Here is a 25843-nt window from a genome sequence, read left to right as displayed (position 1 = left end):
CCAGTTTCATACTTGTAAAATAGGGAAGATGATAATAGTATCTACCATAGAAGGCTGTTGCAAGAATTAAATTATTTAATACATGTGAAGGGCATATGGTAAACATCAGTAGACATCAGCTCATATCAAGTGGGCAGCTTCACTATAACAGAACAGTTAAATAGGCCACTCCTGGATCATTTCTTAACACATTTCCCCAGAGGATATTATTTAGAAATAAAATGTTTAAAATCCTATTACAACTATTTAATTTTTTCTCTTACTTCCAGCAATTAAATTCCTATTTAATAGATAAATGATTTTGCTTTTAAAGTTTTCTACTAAATTTTTTAAATAAAGAGAAAAAATTTTAAAAGAATTATGAAGATAACAGGATTGGGAACTGTGCTAATAGCTTTATTAGTTAACTGTATAAGAAACTTGCTTATTTTGATCATGTGATCACAACCAAATCATGCCACTTATTTTTTTGGCAGAATGCCTTAATTTCAAGGTAAAATATCTAAAGGAAATAAAGAGAATTAGGGGCGTTTAGGATTTGGATGAAGCCTATTTTACAGGAATATTACAGCAATAGCACACAGTACCATGAAGCAATAGAAGTGATTACACAAAACTGGAATTATTGCGATATACATGAGAATGTGAAAGTACATGCAAATCAGTTAGTGGCTTCTATGTCACATTCTTTATACAGATATGTGAGACCTGGTGTTCAAAAACATTTTGCATCTTTATCGGAAAAATGTGTATGAATTTATCATTGAAAACTGACCACTGGGGGGGGAAAAAGAAAACTGACCACTGGAACAAGAATAAGCCTTTGGTGAAGTATTTTAACCATCTAGCAACATGCATATGCATGACAAGTGTATGACATAACTTTTACAACATATGTATACTTACCGAAACAGCCAAAATGTAACCTCAAATTATTCTCATTCAAAAATTGTGTTGCTCTTATTATGATAATTGTCCTTAAAGCTTTTCTTCCCCTGTCTCCTATGCACATTCCACAAATCAGTAGAATGGACTACAGGTACTTTAAAATCATCAGTGTCTAGATCACCAACCTATATCCTCAAAGATTTGTGTATCCTTTCACATTAAATTATAACTCCCATGGGAAATAGTTTATTTCAAACGTCATCATAGTTTCAATCCAATTCCATTACAGGTTTTTTGCTTACCATTAAAAAGGGGGAAAAAACTCTCCATAGAAAACAACAAACATGGACCTTGATTATGGTCAAAATACAGATAAATGATCCCTGTCCTCATGGCCACTTTGGATAAAGATTCCTTCAAAAAATCTGGTGTAGTAATTCATCATAAGAAATTCAGGGCAAATGTTGAAAAGCATTAATTCCCATAATATTTTGCTGGATAAAAAACGAAGTCCAATATCCCTAACCAAATAGTCACTGTGTAACACACACCAGATACTAAATTCAATTTTCTGCTTGAGTAAAATAGAATAATAGTTTGCTTCCTATTCCTATCTATGGCTAAGTCTACCAATAACATTAAATAAAAAAGCTAAAACTTCAAAATAGAGATATTATTGATAATTTCAATAATCATCTTTTAAGAGTAAGTTTTAAATGTCTTTAAACAGGCATCAATAAAAAAATAATCATTTCTTTAAACAAACAAACAAACAAAAAATCACCGATACTAACTTCCAGGCATTCAAAAGCATTCTATAAGAAGGCTAAGGCCACCATGTCCTCATACCAAGTCAGCTTTCAAAAAGATTAGGATATAACTTGTGAATTATAAACAAAGCAAACATAATTTTAAACAACCAAACCCTACTATCCTTATCAGGAAAAAATGTGCCAGAGGAAAATGAGTCACATAAATAAAATTGAGAAACTTGCATATGCCAGCTACAAAGTCTCAAGATTTGTGTTAATATTACTCAAGTCTAGCCACATACTAATTATATGCATCCTTAGTTTGGACTTCAGAAAGTAATACAGACTGCTTCTTACTAGCTCAGATACATTTTCTTTTATTAATACAGCACATTTAACATTGAAAAAAATAGAGAAAAAAGAGTCATAGCTATCTTTGCCTTCATACACTCTAATCTTGATACAGGGTTTGCCTATAGCCAAAATGCAGATGCACAGCTAATTTCAGGCCTACCAGCCTTGACAACACTCTCCTTCATAAGCAGCTGGTGATTAACCATATGGAAAAGTGTGATTGAACTCCAGATGGAGTTGACTTCTTCATATAGCTCCAGACTAGTCGTTTTGGGGACAGATATCTTTAGTGCTATTGACTACTGAATCACCTATTTCTTTAAAATTAGATGATGCTGGGGGATTTTAGAGTGTTAAAGGGAAAAGCAAATTAAGATTAAGACTATACTTCTTTTCTATCTACTGGGAGTCACAACAAAGAGATTATAGAGTTGGTTAGCACTCTCCAGCACTGACCTTAGCTAGTAGCTTATTGACACACGTGTTCTGAGATAGAATTCCTAATGAGGCAGTAAGTGCTCTAATACTTTCTATCTATCATGAGAAGAATAATTTATGACCAGAGAAATTTCAGAAGATATCAGTGATAAGATAAAACTAAGTGTTATTCTGGTCAAAATAATTAAATGTATTTTCCCTCTGGGGAACTCAGCATACATTACTCAAACTGAATGCTTTCCTAAATAATTAGTCTGTTTCTTCCAAACATTATCAGGAACGGCAAAAGCAATGAGACTGTCAAATCAAAGCAAGAGAGTCGCATAACTTTTCTTCCTCCTAGAATAAAATAATCAATTTATCACACTTTAAAATGTTAATTTTGTAACCCTTGAATTTGAGAGAGTTTATTTTTACTTAGAATTTATATATTTTCTGAATAAAACCACATTTACATTCCAGGTAAATTTATAATTGCTCTCAGAGTCACAGAATTTTGAAGTTATAAAAAACTTTTACGTCCATCTAAGTTCATCATCTATACATCTATAATTGGCCATCCACAATTTTGTAGTAAATATAATACTTCAACTTCAAGCCAGAGCTTCATCACTATAATCACACACACACACACACACACACACACACCGTGTAAGAGAATTTTTTTCTTTCATTACTAACTTGTAATTTGAAATTAGAGTAATTCTTAAAATTACTCTATTTTGGTAATATGGATTTCTTTTAACTCTCATCTTTTATTTTTAAAAGCATTACTAAAAAGTTGTATTAAAATAAATCTACCAAAAGTCAAAGCTCAAAAACTAAAGCCAAATATACTTTACTTAAAGGATCCGTTCAACATATATAATAATTCATTTCTTTATTAAACCTATCTCAAGCTATAGCTTTCTTTAAGTTATTTTTTCTGGATATTAAATTCTTGTACTTGCCAAACAGATAATATTCATTTGTTGCTCCAGCAATTTATGTAAGAGTGTAGTTAATGAATTTATCATACACAATCTGGTAAACACACTTGGTACAACATAACTCCTATCATTGAATATGCAACCACCAAGTACACACAGATAAGAAAAAATAAAAAAGATAACTCATGTAAGCCACAGTTTCAATGATTAGTCAACTGAAATGCACCTCAGATGGAAGGAAATCAATCATATTTCTCATACAACCAATTTACCACATATTGAAATACTTAATGAAATCCATTTGTCATATATGACTAATTATGCAATCCTATCTTAGAAAGACATATGTAAATCAAACATTTCTAAAGAACTGTGCAAATAGGCTGAGATAAATATTTACAACATACCATAAAACACAATAAGAACTCGTTAAATCCTGACCACAATTAATCTAAGACACTAAATAGCACAATTTAGTCTCTCCAGCCATTAAACTAATTTCTCTTGAAGAAATAAAAATACACACAAAGGCAACATTATTGACAGTTTCAACTCTCTCACAAAGAATGACCTTGAAGATCCATTCAGAATAGCAACCCTCATCATATTAAATCCTACCTCTGTATTTTTCACACCTTGGTTCTCTCACCGTAAAACATCTCTTTCCAATGCCAACTTTTCAAGGACCACGCTTCCTATGAACTTTCTGTCATATTCAAGCCAGTATTAACTACTTCTTCCTCATTGCATGGCCTGTGGTAACAACAGACATCCTGATCTTCTTCTTTTTTTTAAATCTTTTCCCAGCTTTATTGGATAAAATTTATCTTAGTCTTTCAACTGTCTCTCAATATTTTCTTGAAACTTTCATTATTAAATTTCTAATTTCAAATGGCAAAACTAAAATAGAGTTACTTGTTATGTGGCCCCCCAAAATCCTAATTTTTAAAGTAATCTCCCTATTTTACAAGTAGATAAATATAAAAAGAACTTTTTAGAAGGGATATTTTACTAACAATTCCAAAATAAATATTTCCATGTTACTCACCCAGAGCAAAACAAATGGCTTAAAAGATAAAGCTAGAAATGGTGCTTATTTATTTTGGTTATTTTGTTTTGTCTTAGTTTTGCATAAGAGCATTTAACCTCAACTTCTTTGACCATTTAATCACATTTCTCCCTGACAGAAAATATTCATACAAACTACTAAATAAATTTCACTTATAAGCTTTTGTACTTGCAATTTTCTGTAGAGAAAAAAAAATAAGCTTTCATTGCTAAAGATGTTGGTGTCTATTTTTTTCCTCCAATGAACATATTAATTTTGTCTACTAGAGTCTATATTGAATTGGTCACATCATAATCATTGTAGAGGATTTGAGTTCATATTAAGACTATTTTTCTATGGTACTGAATCATGTAGGACACTGTATATATTATTCACTTAGATTATCTATATATCTGGTCTGTACATATCTCAGAATGTTTCTTCTTTTCAGCTTGATATATTCTTTGACTCTAACGCTCAACAGATGCTGTATTTGACCAACTTGTTTTGTGCCAAGTCATCTGCAGTAGACAATAATTTTTCTGTTGATATCCATAGACTCCATTATGTCAAAATATTCTTTTTTCATTTGTTCCACATTTTCACAGTAAAAAAAGAAAACAGAAAAAGATGAGGGCTACAAATTGTAATAAATGTGCATCTGTGCATTTATTGACAACAGCTATCATTTGTTGAGTGTTACCTAGGAGCTATGAAATTTACATCCTTTTTTAAAATTTAACCTATATATATAGAAAGATAGAAAATATTTGCAAATTAAACATCTGATATGGAATAATATCCAGAATAAAGATCTCCTATAACTCAACAACAACAAAAAATACAACCCAATTAAAAAATGGCTAAACTCTTTGTATTACTTTGCTAGGGCTGACATGAGAAAAACCACATACTTGGATACTTTCAACAACCAATTTATTTTCTCATATTTCTGAATGCTAGAAGTCAAAGATCAAGATGTTAGCAAAGATGATTTCTTCTGAGGCCCTTCTCTTTGGCTCATGGATGGCCATCATCTCCCTCTATTGTCTTTCCTCTGTGTGTTCATATGTGTGTCTCAATTTCCTTTTCTTATAAGAACACCAATCATGTTGAAATAGACCCACCATAAAGATCTCATTATAACTGAATTAGCTCCTTACAGACTTTATCTTCAACTATGGTCACATTCCAAGGCATTGGTGGTTAGGGCTTTAACACATAAACAATTCATTCCACAATAGACCTGAAAAACTTTTCTCCAAAGACATACAAACTGCCAATAGGTACATAAAACCATGTTCAATGTTACCAATTAGTAAGAAAATACAAATTAAACGATAACTAAGTACCACTTCACACCCATTAGAATGGTGATTATCAAAAAGGCAGAAAATAACAAGTGTTAGTGAGAATGTGGAGAAATTGGAACCCTCATGCACTGCTGGTGGGAATGTAAAATGGGGCAAACTTTTGAGGAAAACAGCTGAACATTTCCCCCCCAAATTAAGAATACAAATACCAAATGATCCAACAATTTCACTTCTGGATATAGGTCCAAAAAAACTGAAATTAGGGACTTGAAGAGATATTTCTACTCATGTTCATATAGCATTATTCACAATAGCCAAAAGGTGGAACACATGTGTTGATTGACAGATGAATGAATAAGCAGAATGTAGTTTACACATACATTGGAATCGTATTCAGCCTTAGAAATGAAAATCTGACACATGCTGCAAAGTGGATGAACCTTGAGGACATTATCCTAAGTAAAATAAGTGATCACAAAAGAACAAATACTATATGATCCACAGATATGTGGTACCTAAAATAGTTAAATTCATAGGGACAGAAAGTAGAATGATAGTTGCCATGAGCTGGGAGGAGGAGGAAATGAAAAGTTATTGTTTAATGGGTAGAGAGTTTCAGTTTTACACAATAGAAGTCCTGGAAATAAATGGTGATGATGGTTGTACATTAATGTGAATGTACTTTAATGTCACTGAACTGTTAAAAATGGTTAAAATGGTAAATTTTATAATGTTTATTTCATAATTGAAAAACATTTAATCTATACAGCAAATCTAATAATGATCCAGCAAATACATATTCCTATTTGAATTTTTCAGATGAGGTAACAGAGGCTCAAAAAGGTCAAGTTGTAAGAAATAGAAGAACCAGATCCATGTCAAATCCATGTCTCTCTCATGTTAAAGACTTGCATGTTCAAATAGACCACACTTACCCACACTGACCACGCTTCCTCAATATAGTTCAAATATTTGCTGGAGAAAGTGCTGAAAATTATGTTTTGAAAAATAAAAGAGTCTATTTAAAAAGTCTGATGTATTGATGATGTATTGATCATACGTTTTTTGCTGAGCTTTCTCTAATGACTTCTTCAGGGAAGCAATGATGTAACCTCACCTGTACCAGAATAGTTTAGCATTTCACAGAACTATTAGTATACAGTTTTATATGCCAGTATTAAGGAGAAAAACACACTCCATTGTTGCTCTTCTCCTTTAGAAACCAGTACTTAGCTTTCTCCCTTCCAGGTGAGAGGAGTCATTATTGAATTGCTTAGGAAGCTGAACTGCAAAAGATCCAAGGCTTTGGCCTAGTTTGTAGAAGAAATCACTGTAAATGTTTCTATATCTGAAATGCCAAGCTTTGTGCTTTCTTTTTATGCTAATAAGCCAGACTTCTCTAAAGCTCCAAGGTTAGATTCTCAAGACAAATTGTTTCTTTAGCCAACCTCTTCTGGACTTCATAGTTTATAAAATAAAACACCATCTGAGATACAAAGAAAATACAAATTAATAAAACACAGGACTAGAGCCTTATATCAGTGTGTAGAAGATTTATGCACATAAACTGCCAGACACAGGTTTTTAAACAGACCCTATAGACTTCCAGTTGCCATAGTAACTGCACAGCTTTATTGAATGTAAAAGTATAAACAGATGAGCACATCTCAGGTAAATCATCAGTGTTGCCGTTGTTGGCCTCTGAGTAGCAGAAATAAGTAGCACATGCTATCACTTTGTGAAATAAAATAATCATGATCATAATTTACACCCTTGACTTCTTGGTCTGTGAACATCTTCCCCTTAGAACCTTCTTCCAGTGCTACTTGACTAATTATTCGTGAAAAGTTCTAATGAATTATTAATAATTTTGTTATTGAAACAGGTTGGAGAACTATGCTGCAAACAGCAAATAGTGTTAATATGGCAATCCTGCCAAATGCTTGCATTCTGTTCTCTCATCCTCTTGATCACAAGACAAGAGGTGTGGTGGGGGCTAAAACAACTGTTAGATGTGCAAGTCCTTCTCTGAGATGGTTGCAGGCTATTTTCAGAAAAAACTAAAAGGAAAAAGCTTTCAGTTGGAATAATTAAAGGAAAGAAATGTGGTAGAGACAGATGTTAAAGAGCTATGATCATTGAAATACTTGAACACAAAAGTAATGTTCCTTCAGTTGTTCTTTCTTTTTCATGAGTACAAATATATATTTTTACTCAGAGTTCTAATTTCATATTTTGGCCTATTATAAAATATTTGGAAGAGATAATAGAAAATAAGTAACTCAAGCCCCTTTTTTGGAATGGGAAGAATAAAACCTGGAGTGGTAAAAGTAACATACTCATGGTCACAATATTAGTTAATTACATGACTAAGGTTTAGATTCCACAATCTGAGTATTTCTCCTTTAGAACCCAAATGAAGAAATGGAATATTATTCTCAATGCAATAAAGTTGTTAGAGAAAAGTATTTTGATTTCCTGTTTGATCATGTGGCAAGGAATAATAAATTTTCCAATCATTTCATTTACTGAGGAATACATTATAGGACAATCTTGCTAAAATAGTAGCATAGAGTTTATGAAAGTATGTGTTAACAGAAAGAAAGATTAGAATGCATGCAGTCAATAGCAGACCCTCAAATCTTATACAAAGACATTCTTCAGGCTAATAAAACTGCTACCACTTAGGGAATATGTAATATGAGCTTATCAATATGTTAAATGCTTACATACATTAAAGTTTTTTATTAGGGGCCTAAGTTTTAAAGTCAATGTTGGGTTCACAGCTTTATCTTGGGCAAATTGCTTAATCTCTAAACCTTAGTTTCTTTGTAAAATGAAGATGATAATAATGGTACTTACCTCAGTGTTCTTCAAAGGGTTATTGTAAGATAGTAAATGAGATACCCATGTAAAATGTACAGTTATGGTATTAGCAATATACGATCTTAGTATTTTTGTATTATTATCACACTTAATATTTACAATGATAGCAGAACATTGACAGGACTATCCCCATTTCACAAGTAAGAAAACTGAGGCATAGACGATTTAACTAATTTGGCCAAGTACGAGAGCCAAGGCATAAACTTTGAGACATATCTTGTTCTATAATCTATGTTTTTAGCTGCCACACATACTAAATAAATATGGAATCCAGTTTTGAAATCTGGTTATATTTTCTGTTCTTCCTCTCTAGTCTTGAAAAAGTTCTTTGATCAATTCATAGTGTTTATTAAGTTCCCACAATGCTTTAATTCTTTTCTAATTATCAAAGGGATAAAAAGAAGCACAGTTCATGACCTACCAGAGGTTACAATTTATCTGAGAAGACAATGTGAAACAAAAACTCAATAAAGGATTAAACTACATGGTCTCATTTCTAAGATTTAGAAGTGTGTTACACAAAACAAAGATTCAGGTGCATAGGTATCATCAGAGATGAACCTATAGAATTAAGCTGAGTTTTGGGAGATGAATATACACACACATATATAAATATTCTTAGAGAAGAAAGGAAGCTATTTTGTGTATAAGAAAAAGAGTGAAGAAAGGTATTAGAGTGTTCACTGAAAGATAATTTGGATATAGATTTGGAAGTCCTAAATTATGGAGCTAGAAATAGAAAGAAATCAGTAAATCATGATGTAATTGACAGGAAAATTATAGAACTTAGAAACAGATTTAATAATGTGAAGAGAAAAAAAATGGCTTGAAATGTTTTAGCCTGGGTCATGAGAAAATGTCTCCATGTACCAGAGACAAAAGCAGAGAAACTGAAAAAGAGAAAACTTGTTTTGGGAAATTGGAAGATATGGGGATAATATTTTCAGTTTAAGACTTATTGAATTTCAGAAGCTTCTGGAATAATTGCTGGCTTATTCTGAACACAGTTATAAAACAAAGAATAACAGCACAGGTGATAGCCAAGACGTGGGAAAAAAATTTAAATACTACAAATTAAAGATATAAGATAGGTTTTGTCACTTTGCAAAATGATTGATATAACTTTGGGAGAATACACTGAGTTAGTGATGTTAAAAATAAGAACAGTCAAAATCCAAGGTAAGCAAATTGCAGTCAGAAAGGAGAAAGATAACGAGAAAAATACAATTTTGCAGAAGCGAAGGAAATGTCACCAGGATGTTAAGAGTGATTAAAATATAGGTTTATCAAGATACTTCTCCTCTTGTAACATCTGCACTCCTCGTTCTTGAATCTGAAAACAGAGACTTAATATAACTTTATGTAGCTTCAGTTTAGATTTCATAATTCGTTGATAGTGTCTCTGTACTATCATCTGCAACCGTGATTAATCCTAGGTCTCTGCTATATGGACAAGTTTATTTCCTTATTTGTAGAACAGGGAAAATTATACAGTCCTTTGAAAAAGTCACAACAAGGTACCTGGAAGATATTAGTTACTCAATAAATGGTAGCTATACTTATTTCTGCTTTTATTTGAACAAAAAAACAGAGCTGATTGAGATGATTATTCCACAAACAGGTACAAGTCAGGTTTCCCTTGGCCTGAAATATTTCCTATGTCTAAATTTAGGGTGGTTGAATCAGCAAATATTTTATATACCAAAAAAAATCCCCATCCCAACCTTAAAGAATATTGATACGTCATTGAATGCACAGAGTGGTAACAATACTTTCTCATATTTACCCTTTAATGTCCAAATGCAGAATCAGTTGCAATGCCCTTCTCCATCTGTATACCTTTAGATGTCATCTTCATTTTTTAAGATTAATCTTTAAAACTTCTTCTAGGGGTACCTGGGTGGTTCAGTCAGTTAAGCATCTGCCTTTGGCTCAAGTCATCACCCAGAGTCCTAGGTTAGAGGTCCACAGAGTGTTCCCTGCTCTGTGGGGAGCCTGCTTATCTTCCCTCTGCCCTGCAACCCTCACTCATGCTCTCTCTCTTTCGAATAAATAAATAAAATCTTTAAAAAAAAAAATAAGACTTCTTCTGAGAAGACTTCCTAGCCAAGGTAGAAGTTAAGTTATTTTGTCCATGGGGCCTTTTCACCCATCTTAATAGTACTTGCCCTCTGCTTTGGTATTGCTTAATACAGAGAATAATTTTAGCCCTCATTTTATGCTTAAATTTACAACACTTATTGTATGTACATGTGTACCTACATGTGTGTTTCATAGAATAACAGTACATTCCATAAACCTTATTTTCCATAAAAATACTGAGTTTATAAAGATGTTGTGAAAATATTGAGAACATCTTCTGTCAAGCATAAATTTCTCCCAAACTCTTCTCTATCACAGAGTTACTTCAATTGGGTAAATAATAATTTGCTGTATTACAAAACTGTTTTGAAAAGTACACTCATTGAGTCCTATAAAAATCACAAAGTATATCAGAACTATCTTAGTCTAAATTTCATTTATTGTTTATGCAATGTACCTGGGTTTATGGTTAAACTAACTACTCAAGCTTTCCTCCTTTTAATATGTGTTGAATTCCAAAACTGTGCTTCTTTTACACCAGTGGTGTTCTTTTTTCTTTTTTTATAATAAATTTAATTTTTATTGGTGTTCAATTTACCAACATACAGAATAACATCCAGTTATCTGTTATCCAGTTGATCAATTCATAGTGTTTATTAAGTCCCCACAATGCTTTAATTCTTTTCTAATTATCAAAGGGATAAAAAGAAGCACAGTTCATGACCTACCAGAGGTTACAATTCATCCCGTCAAATGCCCACCTCAGTGCCCATCACCCTTTCACCTCCACCCTCTGCCCTCCTCCCCTTCCACCACCCCTAGTTTGTTTCCCAGAGTTAGGAGTCTTTATGTTCTGTCTCCCTTTCTGATATTTCCCACACATTTCTTCTCCCTTCCCTTATATTCCCTTTCACTATTATTTATATTCCCCAAATGAATGAGAACATATACTGTTTGTCCTTCTCCGACTGACTTACTTCACTCAGCATAATACCCCCCAGTTCCATCCACGTTGAAGCAAATGGTGGGTATCTGTCGTTTCTAATGGCTGAGGAATATTCCATTGTATACATAAACCACATCTTCTTTATCCATCATCTTTCGATGGACACCGAGGCTCCTTCCACAGTTTGGCTATTGTGGCCATTGCTGCTATAAACATCGGGGTGCAGGTGTCCCGGCATTTCATTGCATCTGAATCTTTGGGGTAAATCCCCAACAGTGCAATTGCTGGGTCATAAGGCAGGTCTATTTTTAACTCTTTGAGGAACCTCCACACAGTTTTCCAGAGTGGCTGCACCAGTTCACATTCCCACCAACAGTGTAAGAGGGTTCCCTTTTCTCCACATCCTCTCCAACATTTGTGGCTTCCTGCCTTGTTAATGTTCCCCATTCTCACTGGTGTGAGGTGGTATCTCATTGTGGTTTTGATTTGTATTTCCCTGATGGCAAGTGATGCGGAGCATTTTCTCATGTGCATGTTGGCCATGTCTATGTCTTCCTCTGTGAGATTTCTCTTCATGTCTTTTGCCCATTTCATGATTGGATTGTTTGTTTCTTTGGTGTTGAGTTTAAAAAGTTCTTTATAGATCTTGGAAACTAGCCCTTTATCTGATATGTCATTTGCAAATATCTTCTCCCATTCTGTAGGTTGTCTTTTAGTTTTGTTGACTGTATCCTTTGCTGTGCAAAAGCTTCTTATCTTGATGAAGTCCCAATAGTTCATTTTTGCTTTTGTTTCTTTTGCATTCGTGGATGTATCTTGCAAGAAGTTACTGTGGCTGAGTTTAAAAAGGGTGTTGCCTGTGTTCTCCTCTAGGATTTTGATGGAATCTTGTCTCACATTTATATCTTTCATCCATTTTGAGTTTATCTTTGTGTATGGTGCAAGAGAGTGGTCTAGTTTCATTCTTCTGCATGTGGATGTCCAATTTTCCCAGCACCATTTATTGAAGAGACTGTCTTTCTTCCAATGGGTAGTCTTTCCTCCTTTATCGAATATTAGTTGACCATAAAGTTCAGGGTCCACTTCTGGGTTCTCTATTCTGTTCCATTGATCTATGTGTCTGTTTTTGTGCCAGTACCACACTGTCTTGATGACCACAGCTTTGTAGTACAACCTGAAATCTGGCATTGTGATGCCCCCCGATATGGTTTTCTTTTTTAAAATTCCCCTGGCTATTCGGGGTCTTTTCTGATTCCACACAAATCTTAAAATAATTTGTTCTAACTCTCTGAAGAAAGTCCATGGTATTTTGATAGGGATTGCATTAAACGTGTAAATTGCCCTGGGTAACATTGACATTTTCACAATATTAATTCTGCCAATCCATGAGCATGGAATATTTTTCCATCTCTTTGTGTCTTCCTCAATTTCTTTCAGAAGTGTTCTATAGTTTTTAGGGTATAGATCCTTTACATCTTTGGTTAGGTTTATTCCTAGATATCTTATGCTTTTGGGTGCAATTGTAAATGGGATTGACTCCTTAATTTCTCTTTCTTCAGTCTCATTGTTAGTGTATAGAAATGCCATTGATTACTGGGCATTGATTTTGTATCCTGCCACGTTACCAAATTGCTGTATGAGTTCTACCAATCTTGGGGTGGAGGCTTTTGGGTTTTCTATGTAGATTATCATGTCATCGGCGAAGAGGGAGAGTTTGACTTCTTCTTTGCCAATTTGAATGCCTTTAATGTCTTTTTGTTGTCTGATTGCTGAGGCTAGGACTTCCAGTACTATGTTGAATAGCAGTGGTGAGAGTGGACATCCCTGTCTTATTCCTGATCTTAGGGGAAAGGCTCCCAGTGCTTCCCCATTGAGAATGATATTTGCTGTGGGCTTTTCATAGATGGCTTTTAAGATGTTGAGGAATGTTCCCTCTATCCCTACACTCTGAAGAGTTTTGATCAGGAATGGATGCTGTATTTTGTCAAATGCTTTCTCTGCATCTAATGAGAGGATCATATGGTTCTTGGTTTTTCTCTTGCTGATATGATGAATCACATTGATTGTTTTACGAGTGTTGAACCAGCCTTGTGTCCCGGGGATAAATCCTACTTTGTCATGGTGAATAATTTTCTTAATGTACTGATGGATCCTATTGGCTAGTATCTTGTTGAGAATTTTTGCATCCATGTTCATCAGGGATATTGGTCTGTAATTCTCCTTTTTGGTGGGGTCTTTGTCTGGTTTTGGAATTAAGGTGATGCTGGCCTCATAGAACGGATTTGGAAGTACTCCATCTCTTTCTATCTTTCCAAACAGCTTTAGTAGAATAGGTATGGTTTCTTCTTTAAACGTTTGATAGAATTCCCCTGGGAAGCCATCTGGCCCTGGACTTTTGTGTCTTGGGAGGTTTTTGATGACTGCTTCAATTTCCTCCCTGGTTATTGGCCTGTTCAGGTTTTCTATTTCTTCCTGTTCCAGTTTTGGTAGTTTGTGGCTTTCCAGGAATGCATCCATTTCTTCTAGATTGCCTAAGTTATTGGCGTATAGCTGTTCATAATATGTTTTTAAAATCGTTTGTATTTCCTTGGTGTTAGTAGTGATCTCTCCTTTCTCATTCATGATTTTATTAATTTGAGACTTCGCTCTCTTCTTTTTAATAAGGCTGGCTATGGGATCCCTGGGTGGCACAGTGGTTTAGCACCTGCCTTTGGCCCAGGGCGTGATCCTGGAGACCCGGGATCGAATCCCACGTCGGGCTCCCGGTGCATGGAGCCTGCTTCTCCCTCTGCCTATGTCTCTGCCTCTCTCTCTGTGTGTGAGACTATCATAAATAAATAAAAATTTTAAAAAAAGGCTGGCTAATGGTTTATCTATCTTGTTAATTCTTTCAAAGAACCAACTCCTGGTTTTGTTGATCTGTTCCACAGTTCTTCTGGTCTTGATTTCGTTGAGTTCTGCTCAAATCTTAATTAACTCTCTTCCTCTGCTGGGTGTAGGATCTATTTGCTGTTTTTTCTCTAGCTCCTTTAGGTGTAAGGTTAGCTTTTGTATTTGAGTTCTTTCCAGTTTTTGAATGGATGCTTGTATTGCGATGTATTTCCCCCTTAGGACGGCTTTTGCTGCATCCCAAAGATTTTGAATGGTTGTATCTTCATTCTCATTAGTTTCCATGAATCTTTTTAATTCTTCCTTAATTTCCTGGTTGACCCTTTCATCTTTTAGCAGGATGGTCCTTAACCTCCACGTGTTTGAGGTCCTTCCAAACTTCTTGTTGTGATTTAGTTCTAATTTCAAGGCATTATGGTCTGAGAATATGCAGAGGACGATCCCAATCTTTTGGTTTCGGTTCAGACCCGATTTGTGACCCAGTATGTGGTCTATTCTGGAGAAAGTTCCATGTGCACTTGAGAAGAATGTGTATTCAGTTGAGTTTGGATGTAAAGTTCTGTAGATATCTGTGAAATCCATCTGGTCCAGTGTATCATTTAAAGCTCTCGTTTCTTTGGTGATGTTGTGCTTAGAAGACCTATTGAGTATAGAAAGAGCTAGATTGAAGTCACCAAGTATAAGTGTATTATTATCTAAGTATTTCTTCACTTTGGTTATTAATTGATTTAAATATTTGGCAGCTCCCACATTCAGGGCATATATATTGAGGATTGTTAAGTCCTCTTGTTGGATAGATCCTTTAAGTATGATATAGTGTCCCTCTTCATCTCTCACTACAGTCTTCGGGGTAAGTTTTAGTTTATCTGATATAAGGATGGCTACCCCTGCTTTCTTTTGAGGACCATTTGAATTGTAAATGGTTCTCCAACCTTTTATTTTCAGGCTGTAGGTGTCCTTCTGTCTAAAATGAGTCTCTTGTAGACAGCAAATAGATGGGTCCTGCTTTTTTATCCAGTCTGAAACCCTGCGCCTTTTGATGGGGTCATTAAGCCCGTTCACGTTCAGAGTTACTATTGAAAAATATGAGTTTAGTGTCATCATGATATCTATTCAGTCCTTGTTTTTGTGGATTGTTCCACTGAACTTCTTCTTAAAGGGGAATTTTAAGAGTCCCCCTTAAAATTTCTTGCAGAGTTGGTTTGGAGGTCACATACTCTTTCAGTTCCTGCCTGTCTTGGAAGCTCTTTATATCTCCTTCCATTTTGAATGAGAGCCTTGCTGGATAAAGTATTCTTGGTTGCATGTTCTTCTCATTTAGGACCCTGAATATATCCTGCCAGCCCTTTCTGGCCTGCCAGGTCTCTGTGGAGAGGTCTGCTGTTACCCTAATACTCCTCCCCATAAAAGTCAGGGATTTCTTGTCTCTTGCTGCTTTAAGGATTTTCTCTTTATCTTTGGAATCTGCAAGCTTCACTATTAAATGTCGAGGTGTTGAATGGTTTTTATTGATTTTAGGGGCGGATCTCTCTATTTCCTGGATCTGAATGCCTATTTCCCTTCCCAGATTAGGAAAGTTTTCAGCTATTTGTTCAAATACATATTCTGGCCCTCTGTCCCTTTCGGCGCCCTCAGGAACCCCAATTAAATGTAGGTTTTTCTTCCTCAGGCTATCATTCATTTCCCTTAATCTATCTTCATGGTCTTTTAATTGTTTGTCTCTTTTTTCCTCAGTTTCCCTCTTTGCCATCAACTTGTCTTCTATGTCACTCACTCGTTCTTCCACCCCGTTAACCCTCGTCATTAGGACTTCTAGTTTGGATTGCATCTCATTCAATTGATTTTTAATTTCTGCCTGATTAGATCTAAATTCTGCAGTCATGAAGTCTCTTGAGTCCTTTATGCTTTTTTCTAGAGCCACCAGTAGCTGTATAATAGTGCTTTTGAATTGGCTTTCTGATATTGAATTGTAATCCAGATTTTGTAACTCTGTGGGAGAGAGGACTGTTTCTGATTCTTTCTTTTGAGGTGAGGTTTTCCTTCTAGTCATTTTGTTCAGTGCAGAGTGGCCAAAAACAAGTTGTATTGGGAAAAGGAGAAAAAGAGAGGAGAGAAAGAAGGAAAGAAAAGAGAAAAAGAAAAAAGAAAAAAGAAAGGAGGAAAGAAAAGAGAAAAAGAAAAAAGGAAAAAAAGAGAAGAAAAAGAGAAAGAAAAAGAAAGAAAGGGAAAAAAGGGGTGGGGGAAGCAAAAAAAAAAAAAAAAAAAAAAACAGAAAAAAAAAAACACGGGGGAGTATCTTCTGTTTCTGTATACTTTAAGTCCCTTGACCTGCCCTGGAACTGGTCCATCTAGCTGGTCTTCTGGGGGAGGGGCCTGTTGTGCTGATTTTCAGGTGTTAGCACTTAGGGGAGCTGCTCTACCTCCTGCCTGGTGCAGGGCTCAGTGGGGGTCGTTTACCCCTGTTGTTCCCCAGGAGGAACAACCACAGTGACGGGGCCAGCTCTGGAGCCCTGGATTCAGCTCCTGCATACACCAGTGGTGTTCTAACTAGTTTTAATTATGAAAATAAGGATATGCATATAACATAAATATGACATATGACAATAAATAACTTGCATATTACAGTAACTCAGCTAGTAATTACTAATTAGCCAATTAAAAAAGCAAATTTCAGAAGACCATTTAGCAACAGATAACTCCTGACATAAATAATTTTTTCACTTATTCAGGGTTTTTTTTACATTCTCAAAGGCTAAACTTCAAAATTTTGTATATATTCCCTTTGACACATAAGTTCAGTGTAAACAGATGTGGCTTGAAGCCAGTTAGGCCAAGCAGAAGCATCAGCACTTGAATATATATAGTACACCTTCACACACACAACACACACCAGCTGCTCAAAAAAATCTTTGAGAAAAGTAGAAGACAGATTATTTTTTATATACAGATGAAAGTGTTACATAATAAGTGATTTTAGGAATGAATCCTTTTGAAAGATTGGTTTCAATTTGTTTTGTTACCTTCATAAAATGTACTAGTACCAGAATGTAAAATAGAATTGGTTTTATGGCAAAATTCATTTGAGAGACTTCAGAAGAATATGGCAGAGTATGAGGATCCTAATTCACTTCATCCCATAGATACAACCAGATAACACCCATATCAGTGTAAATAACCCAGAAAATGAACCAAAGATGGGCAGAACAGACTCTCCACAGCTAAATGTAGAGAAAAGACCACATTGAAGAGGGTAGGAGAAGCAGAGATTTAGTGAAGAGATAAACAGATGGCAAGGCTGTCCATGGGAGGAAGGGACACAAGAGGCACAGAGAGGGGAGAGAAAAAGACCCTCACACTGAGCACCCCAGGCACAGAACCTGCATAGGAAAGATGAATCCTCACAACATTTAGCTTTAAAACCAGAGGAATCTAATTTTACAAGTTCTTATAATCAGTGGGGTTTAACACTTGGAACTTTAAAAATCAGCAGGCAGGGATCTAGCAGCGGTGGTAGAGCGAGGGGAAACTAAGTCCCTGCATTGGAGACAGCACAACAAACAGCTTCTTGGAGATACAGCATTGAAGCAGCAGTTTGAAAAATATCTGGGGTACACAGGAAGGAGATTTGTGTACTAGTCTCAGAGCCTGTGCTGGAAGGTCAGGGATCTTTGGGAGGATTCACAAGGAACAAAGGAGCTGGCAAGCACCAATTGCCCCCAGCCTAGACACACAAACACCTGTGGGAACCAGCATAGCATCTAACTTGCTAATTGCACACCCTGCCTCTGCATTCTTCTGCAGATCTGCCCTTTCTAATATGCCTTTAGCCAGAGCCCTCCAAAACAGAGCTTGCACAACCCAGCAGGGGTCAGCACCACTCAAATGTGACTCCTGCCCAGAGAAGAGGGGAAGAGAACCACAGACATCAGTCTAACCACACCCCCAGTACTGGGCTGAGGCAGACATCTGGTATGACTGCAGATCCTGCCCACCAGTGAAAGCCTCCCAGGGAACAACATAGAGAAAGTGCCTTGTAGTTTAATGCTACTGCATCTCTGGCAAACACGTGGTCTGACTCAACTCAGAAACAAGACAGCCCCAGACTGGCCCAGTAACAACACAGGGAATAAACCCAGCCCACAACAGGCAAAGAAAGCCATTCCAGATGACTGGACTAAAGGCAAAAGTGGCCCAGCCACAAAAGTAGGACACACACAACACACACAGAAGACACCTCTGAAGCACCAGATTCTGGTGGATAGAAGACATTGCACTGCAGAACACTACACAACCTCTTCTTCATAGGGCCACTACTTTTAATAGCAAAATATATGGCTGACTTTCCTACCACATAGAAACAGACACAGATTTAGATAAAATGAGGAGACAGAGGAATAAATCCCAAATGGAAGAAAAGGACAAAATCACAGCAAGAGATCTAAATGAAATGGATATAAGTAATATGCCTGAGAGAGAATTTAAAGTAATGATCATAAAGATATTCACTGGACTTGAGAAAGGACTAGAGGATCTCAGTAAGGCCCTTAACAGAGACAGAAAACTTTAAGAAGAACCAACCAGAGATGAAGAACTCAGTAACTGAAATTAAAAATACACAAGATAGAATAAATAGTAGACAAGAGAAAGCAGAAGATTGGATCATTGACCTGGAGGATCGAGTAATGGAAAGCGATCAGGCTACATAAAAGAGGGGGAAAAATAATAATAAATGAAAATAGACTTAGGGAGCTCACTGATACTGTCATTCATAAGAATATTCGCATTATAGGGACCCCAGAGGAGAAGAAAGACCAAAGAGGGCAGAAAATGTATTTGAAGAAATAATAGCCAAAAACTTCCTGAGTCTGTACAAGGAAACAGAAATCCAGGTCCAGGAGGCTGAGAGACCCCAACAAAATCAACCAAGGAGGTTATCACTAATATACATTATAACTAAAATGGCAAAAAGTAATGATAAAGAGAAAAATTTACAAGTAGCAAGAGAAAAGGAAACAGTTACATACAAGGGAAACCCCATAAGGCTATCAGCTAATTTATCAACAGAAAGATGGCAGGCCAGAAGAGAGTGCCATGATTTAAGAAAAAAAAATATACAGCCAAGAATACTCAGCAAGGCTTTCAGAATAGGAGAGATAGAATTTCCCAGACAAACAACAGTTAAAGGAATTCATGACATTAAACTAGCCGCACAAGAAACGTTAAAGGGGACTCTTTGAGTGGAAAGGAAAGACCATAAGTAGGAGTAAGAAAAGTAGGAAGTGCAAAAGTAGTAAAATTAAGTGTATACATAAAAAACCATTCAAGGGATTCACAAAATAAAAGAATACAAAGTACAATATCATATACCTGGAGGGGCAAGGAATAAACAATGGGTTCAAACTTAAGTGACCATCAACTTAATATAGACTGCTATATGCATAAGATATTACATATAAATGTAATAACCACAAATCAAAAACCAGTAATAAATATTTGAAAAATAAAGAGAAAGGAATACAAGTATATCACTAAAGAAAGTGATAAAAGCACACTATGAGAGATCAAGAGAAGAAAGGAACAGAGAAGAACTACAAAAACAATCATCAAACAAGTAACAAAATGGCAATAAGTACATACCTATCAGTAATTATTTTAAATCTAAATGGACTGAATGCTCCAATCAAAAGACATAGGGTGCCTGAATGAATACAAAAGCAAGACCCATCTATATGCTGCCTATAAGAGATTCATTTCAGATCTAAAGACACAGGCAGATTGAAAGTGAAGGAATGGACAACCATTTATCATGGATATAGAAGTGAAAAGCAAGCTAGGGTAGCAATACCTATATCAGACAAAATAAATTTTAAAACAAAGACCGTAACAAGAGACCAAGAAGGACTCTATATAATCATAAAGGGAACAATCCAACAAGACACAATAATTGTGAATATTTACGTGCTCAGCAAGGGAGCACCCAAATAAATAAAACAGCTAAAAACAAATGTAAATGAAGGAATCAACAGTAATACAATAATAGTAGGGGACTTTGATACCCCATTTACATTATTGGGCAGATCGTCCAGACAGAAAATCAACAAGAAAACAATGGCTTTGAATGACACACTGAAACAGATGGATATAACAGATATATTCAGAACATTCCATCCCAAAACAGAAGAATACACATCCTTTTCAGGTGCACATGGAAAATTCTTCAGAATAGATCACCACAAAATAAGTCCCAACAAATTAAAAATAGTCCCAACATATAGGGACTGACTTAGGTCACAAAATAAGTCCCAACAAATTCAAAAAAGACTAAAGTCATATCATACATGTTTTCTGACCACAACACTAAGAAACTAGAAGTCAGCTACAAGAAAAAATCTAGAAAGATCACAATACATAGAGGTTAAATAACATGCTACTAAACAATGAATGGATATACCAGGAAATCAAAGAGGAATTAAAAAATACATGGAGACAAATGAAAATGAAAACACAATAGTCCAAAACCTTTGGGATGCAGCAAAAGCTGTTCTAAAAGGGAAATTCATAGCAATACAGGTCTCCTTCATGAAGCAAGAAAAATCTAAATAAATAGCTTAAACTTATAACAAAAAAGAGCCAGAAAACCAAGAACAAACAAAACTCCAAACCAATAGAAAGAAGTAAATAATAAAGATTAGAGCAGATCTGCTCTTTTTGGAAATATCAGAAAGGGAGACAGAACATGGAAGACTCCTAACTCTGGGAAACGAACTAGGGGTGGTGGAAGGGGAGGAGGGCGGGGGATGGGGGTGACTGGGTGGCAGGCACTGAGGGGGGCACTTGACGGGATGAGCACGGGTGTTATTCTGAATGTTGGCAAATTGAACACCAATAAAAAATAAATTTATTATTAAAAAAATAAAAAAATGAAAAAAGATTAGAGCAGAAATAAAGAAAATGCAAACTAAAACAACAACAAAAACAAACCAACCAATAAAACAGATCAATGAAACCAGTAGCTGGTTCTTTGAAAATATCAATAAATCTTTATCCAGACTTATCAAAAAAAAAAAAAACCAACACCACAGAAATACAAATGATTACAAGAGAATATTATGAAAAATCATATGCCAACAAATTGGACACCCTAGAAGAAATGGATAGATTCTTAGAATTTTATAACCTCCCAAAACTGAACCAGGAAGAAATAGAAATTTGAACAGACTGATTACCAGCAATGAAATTGAATCAATAATCAAAACACTCCTGACAAACAAAATCTGGGAACAAACAGCTTCATAGGAGAATTCTCCCAAACAGTTAAGGAAACTATTCCAAAAAAAAAAAAAAAAAAGAATAGGAAAGAAAGCTTCCAAATTCATACTATCAGGCCAGCATGATCCTAGTACCAAAACCAGGTAGAAATACAAGAAAAAAGAGAAGAACTACAGAACAAATCTCTCATGTATATAGATGCAAAAATCCTCAACAAAATACTGGCAAACAGAATCTAAAAACACATTTAAAGAACTCACCATGATCAAGTAGGATTTATTCCTGGGATGTAAGAATGGTTTGATATTCACAAATCAATGAACAAGATGTGTCACATCAAGAAGAGAAAAGCTAAAAACCCTATGGTCATTTCAATAAATGCAGGAAAAGCAACTGACAAAGTACAATATCCATTCATGATAAAAACCCTCAACAGAGTAGGTTTAGAGGGAAAAGACTTTTGCACAGCAAAGGAAGCAGTCAAAAAAAAAAAAAAAAAACTGGGATCCCTGGGTGGCGCAGCGGTTTAGCGCCTGCCTTTGGCCCAGGGCGCGATCCTGGAGACCCAGGATCGAATCCCACGTCGGGCTCCCGGTGCATGGAGCCTGCTTCTCCCTCTGCCTGTGTCTCTGCCTCTCTCTCTCTGTGACTATCATAAATAAATAAAAAATTAAAAAAAAATAATATAAAAAAAAAACTAAGACAACTTACTAGATAGAAGATATTTACAAATGACATATTTAATAAAGGGTTAGTATCCAAGATACATAAAGAACTTATACAACTCAACACTAAAAAATAAAATAAGCTGATTAAAAATGGCAGAGAACTTGAGTGGACATTTTTCCAAGAAGACATACAAATGGCCAACACACACATGGGAAGATGCTCAACATCGCTTATTATCAGGGGAATGAGAATCAAAACCACAATCAGGTATCACCTCACACCTGTCAGAATGGTTAAAATAAAAAACAGAAACAAGTGTTGAGGAGGATGTGGTGGGAATGCAAACTGGTGCAGCCACTGTAGAAAACATAATAGATTCCTCAAAAAATTAAAAATAGGATTACTATATGATCCAGTAATTCCACTACTGGGTATGAAAAAACTAATTCAGAAAGATATGTGCACATTATTTACGATATGTTTATTGCAGCATTATTTACAATAGCCAAATTGTGGAACCAATCCAGTGTCCATTGGCAGATGAATGGATAAAGAAGATGTGGAATATAGGTGCCTAGGTGATGCAGTCAATTGAGCATCTGACTCTTGGTTTTGACTACAATTGTGATTTCCTGGTTGTGGGATCAAGCCTGGCATCGGGCTCTAAGTGCTCAATGTGGAGTTCTACTTGAGTTCTTTCTCCCTCTCCCTCTCCCCTACCCCCTGCACACTCCCTTTAAAACAATAAATAAATCTTTAAAAAAAAAACAAAATGTGATATACAATGGAATATTACTCAGCCATAAAAAAGAATGAAATCTTGCTATTTGCAACAATATGGATGGATCTAGAGACTATAATGCTAAGAACAATAATCCAGTGAGAGAAAGATAAATACCATATTTCACTCATATGTGTAATTTAAGAAAAAACAAATGAGCAAAGGAAAAAAAAAACAGAAAGAAAGAGAGACAAACTAAAAAACAGACTCTTAACTATAGAAAACAAACTGATGGTTACCAGAGGGGAGCAAGGTGGGAGATGGATGAAATAGGTGAAGGGGATTAAATATCACAATTAGTACTGAGTAATGCATAGAATTGTTGAATCACTATATTGTACACCTGAAACTAATACAACACTTTATGTTAACTATAGTGGAATAAAATTTTTTTAAAAAGATAAATTCACTTGAGCTATATATACATGCTCCCTTTCCCAAACCAAATAGATAGAATATAAGTATCATGACTGAAGGAACTATTTTAAGGCCATTTAAAAGAGAAATCAGGCAGCCTGGGTGGCTCAGCGGTTTAACACAACCTTCGGCCCAGGGTGTGATCCTGGGGACCCGGGATTGAGTCCCTCGTCGGGCTTCCTGCATGAAGCCTGCTTCTCCCTCTGCCTCTCTCTGTCTCTCTGTGTGTCTCCCATGAATAAATAAATAAAATCTTTTTTAAAAAATAAAAAATAAAATAAAAGATAAATCATGTAAAATTCTGATCATCTCCTAAGGCTGAACACCAATAACACCAATAGTTTGATGATTAAGCTTTTTGTCTCTTTTGAAAAGTTGAGTTCAAATGTACATCTACAGTTTCAAAACTCTGAAGACAGTCCACTTACAATCTCAAAATAATGGTCCCTTCTAGTTTTTTATTTTACAAAGACTAGAAGATATAAGTAAGTATATATATATAAATATATATATATATATTTATATATATATTTGGTTTTGTCAAAAATTCTCAAAACTTAGAAAAGTTCTGATACATGTTTTATTTCAAATATCTCTTCATCCCCTTTCCTCTCCCATGAAAACCCCAAGAAATTATAAAAACCTAACTTTTGTCTAGGAAGGGAAATATTGGTCAAAAAAATGAAATCTTGGAAAAGTAATTAATTCTTGGATACAAAGAAATATTTGTACATAGTAACATGGTTGACTAATCTTTTGTTTCTCCTCACCAGTCTTTTAAAGATATTCTATAGTAATATATGGAGCTAGGATTTTTATCTGTAATATGTACTTTTTGGAAATTAACAAATGTTAAAACCTCCCAAGGATGCTTTAGAAAATGTTAATCATATTTTTTGCAGGTCTCAAAGTATTTGGTTGAATCACTATTTTAAACTCCTATGCTGAAAGAACAACAGTATCATAGAGTCATTGTGCTGATAATAAAATGCAAGGATGAATGAGGGAAGGTATCACTAATGATACAATTGACAGCAAATGTATAAACCATGATTATCATAATGGACATTCGCCTAAGACTACCAGATAAACCCACCACCTGTAAAATGAGTTCTTCTATCTATAAGTGTTGGGTGCAGACTTTAAAATTTCCAGCCATCTTTGAAATCAGATATTTGTCATGCAATCTCTCTGCACAGCATTGATAGTTATTCATGAAACATCCTTAGTCAGAGAACCCTGCCTAACAACAAAGCACTCTGAAATACTAGTGTGGGTAGAGAATGTTTAATGTACCAAAATGGAAACTTTTTGGAAATAATTTGCTCTATTATGTATTCCCACAAGTTTGTAGATTCCTAAAACTTTGTATCACATGGCAACAAAAATCACTCTGCTCTTCCTAAAGCAAATATAGCTGTGGTTCTTAATCGACATCTTTAAAAGCCTACGCCTAGCTCATATATTTATAGATGCAGCCATCCTAGAGATACCATAGGCTAAACTGGGTAAGCCTTGTCAAGGGACTATGTAGCTTTTGCTATATATGCAGAACCAATAAGGATGTGCTAATGCTGTTATCAAACGCAGTCCTATCAGCACTAAACACTTGGTTTGGCATTTTGATAGTAACATTTTAAAGAAAGTGGGTAAAATAGGATTCTCCTTTATATTGCAAACGTATAATAAAGAAGCTTCTCTTGCTGGTTTAGCAACTCAGAAAACTTGATGAAGTTTGTAACATAAGATACATAAAAGATGGTATCTGTGATAAATTCTCACACTGGGGAATGAATTCTCTAAATAGGTGTTTCTGAATTTATGCTGTCATTCCAATTAAAGGGCTGTCCACTACATGACTATTTCATAAGTGATATTTACAGGCCTTGCAATGCTAATACAGAAAGGTCCCAGCATTACATTCTACTTAAACTCTAACTTAGTCCAATAAGGAAATTATAAGAAAAGCCTTATTCACAATTTATGGAACGAAACAGCAAAAATCCCTCCTACTGGGAAAGGAACATGATTCGGATATAGCGGTAAGAAGGAAGAAAACCGGAGATATTGCTTGACCATAGCAAACCTGTCTTCATTCACCAGCCTACTTTTCTGCATTCCAGTCAGCCTTTCCACTGTGCCTGTTTACCTCATGGCTTTTCTTGCTTCTTGTTAAAATTAA

The 25843-nt window shown here is 35.3% G+C and overlaps 1 long non-coding RNA gene across 2 annotated transcripts in view; it reads left to right on the top strand.

Annotated features, from left to right (window-relative positions):
* LOC140640942 (uncharacterized) overlaps positions 1-6733 on the top strand; it is a 36743-nt gene extending 30010 nt beyond the window's left edge. For both annotated transcript variants that reach the window (XR_012037539.1, XR_012037538.1), the window contains exon 3: positions 6542-6733. This is a non-coding gene — a long non-coding RNA (uncharacterized lncRNA). The remainder of the gene's footprint in view (positions 1-6541) is intronic.
* Positions 6734-25843: the final 19110 nt, after the last annotated feature.

Source organism: Canis lupus, chromosome 10 (genome assembly GCF_048164855.1).
Source record: "Canis lupus baileyi chromosome 10, mCanLup2.hap1, whole genome shotgun sequence".
Lineage (NCBI taxonomy): Eukaryota > Metazoa > Chordata > Mammalia > Carnivora > Canidae > Canis > Canis lupus.
This window is presented reverse-complemented; position numbering and strand designations above follow the sequence as displayed.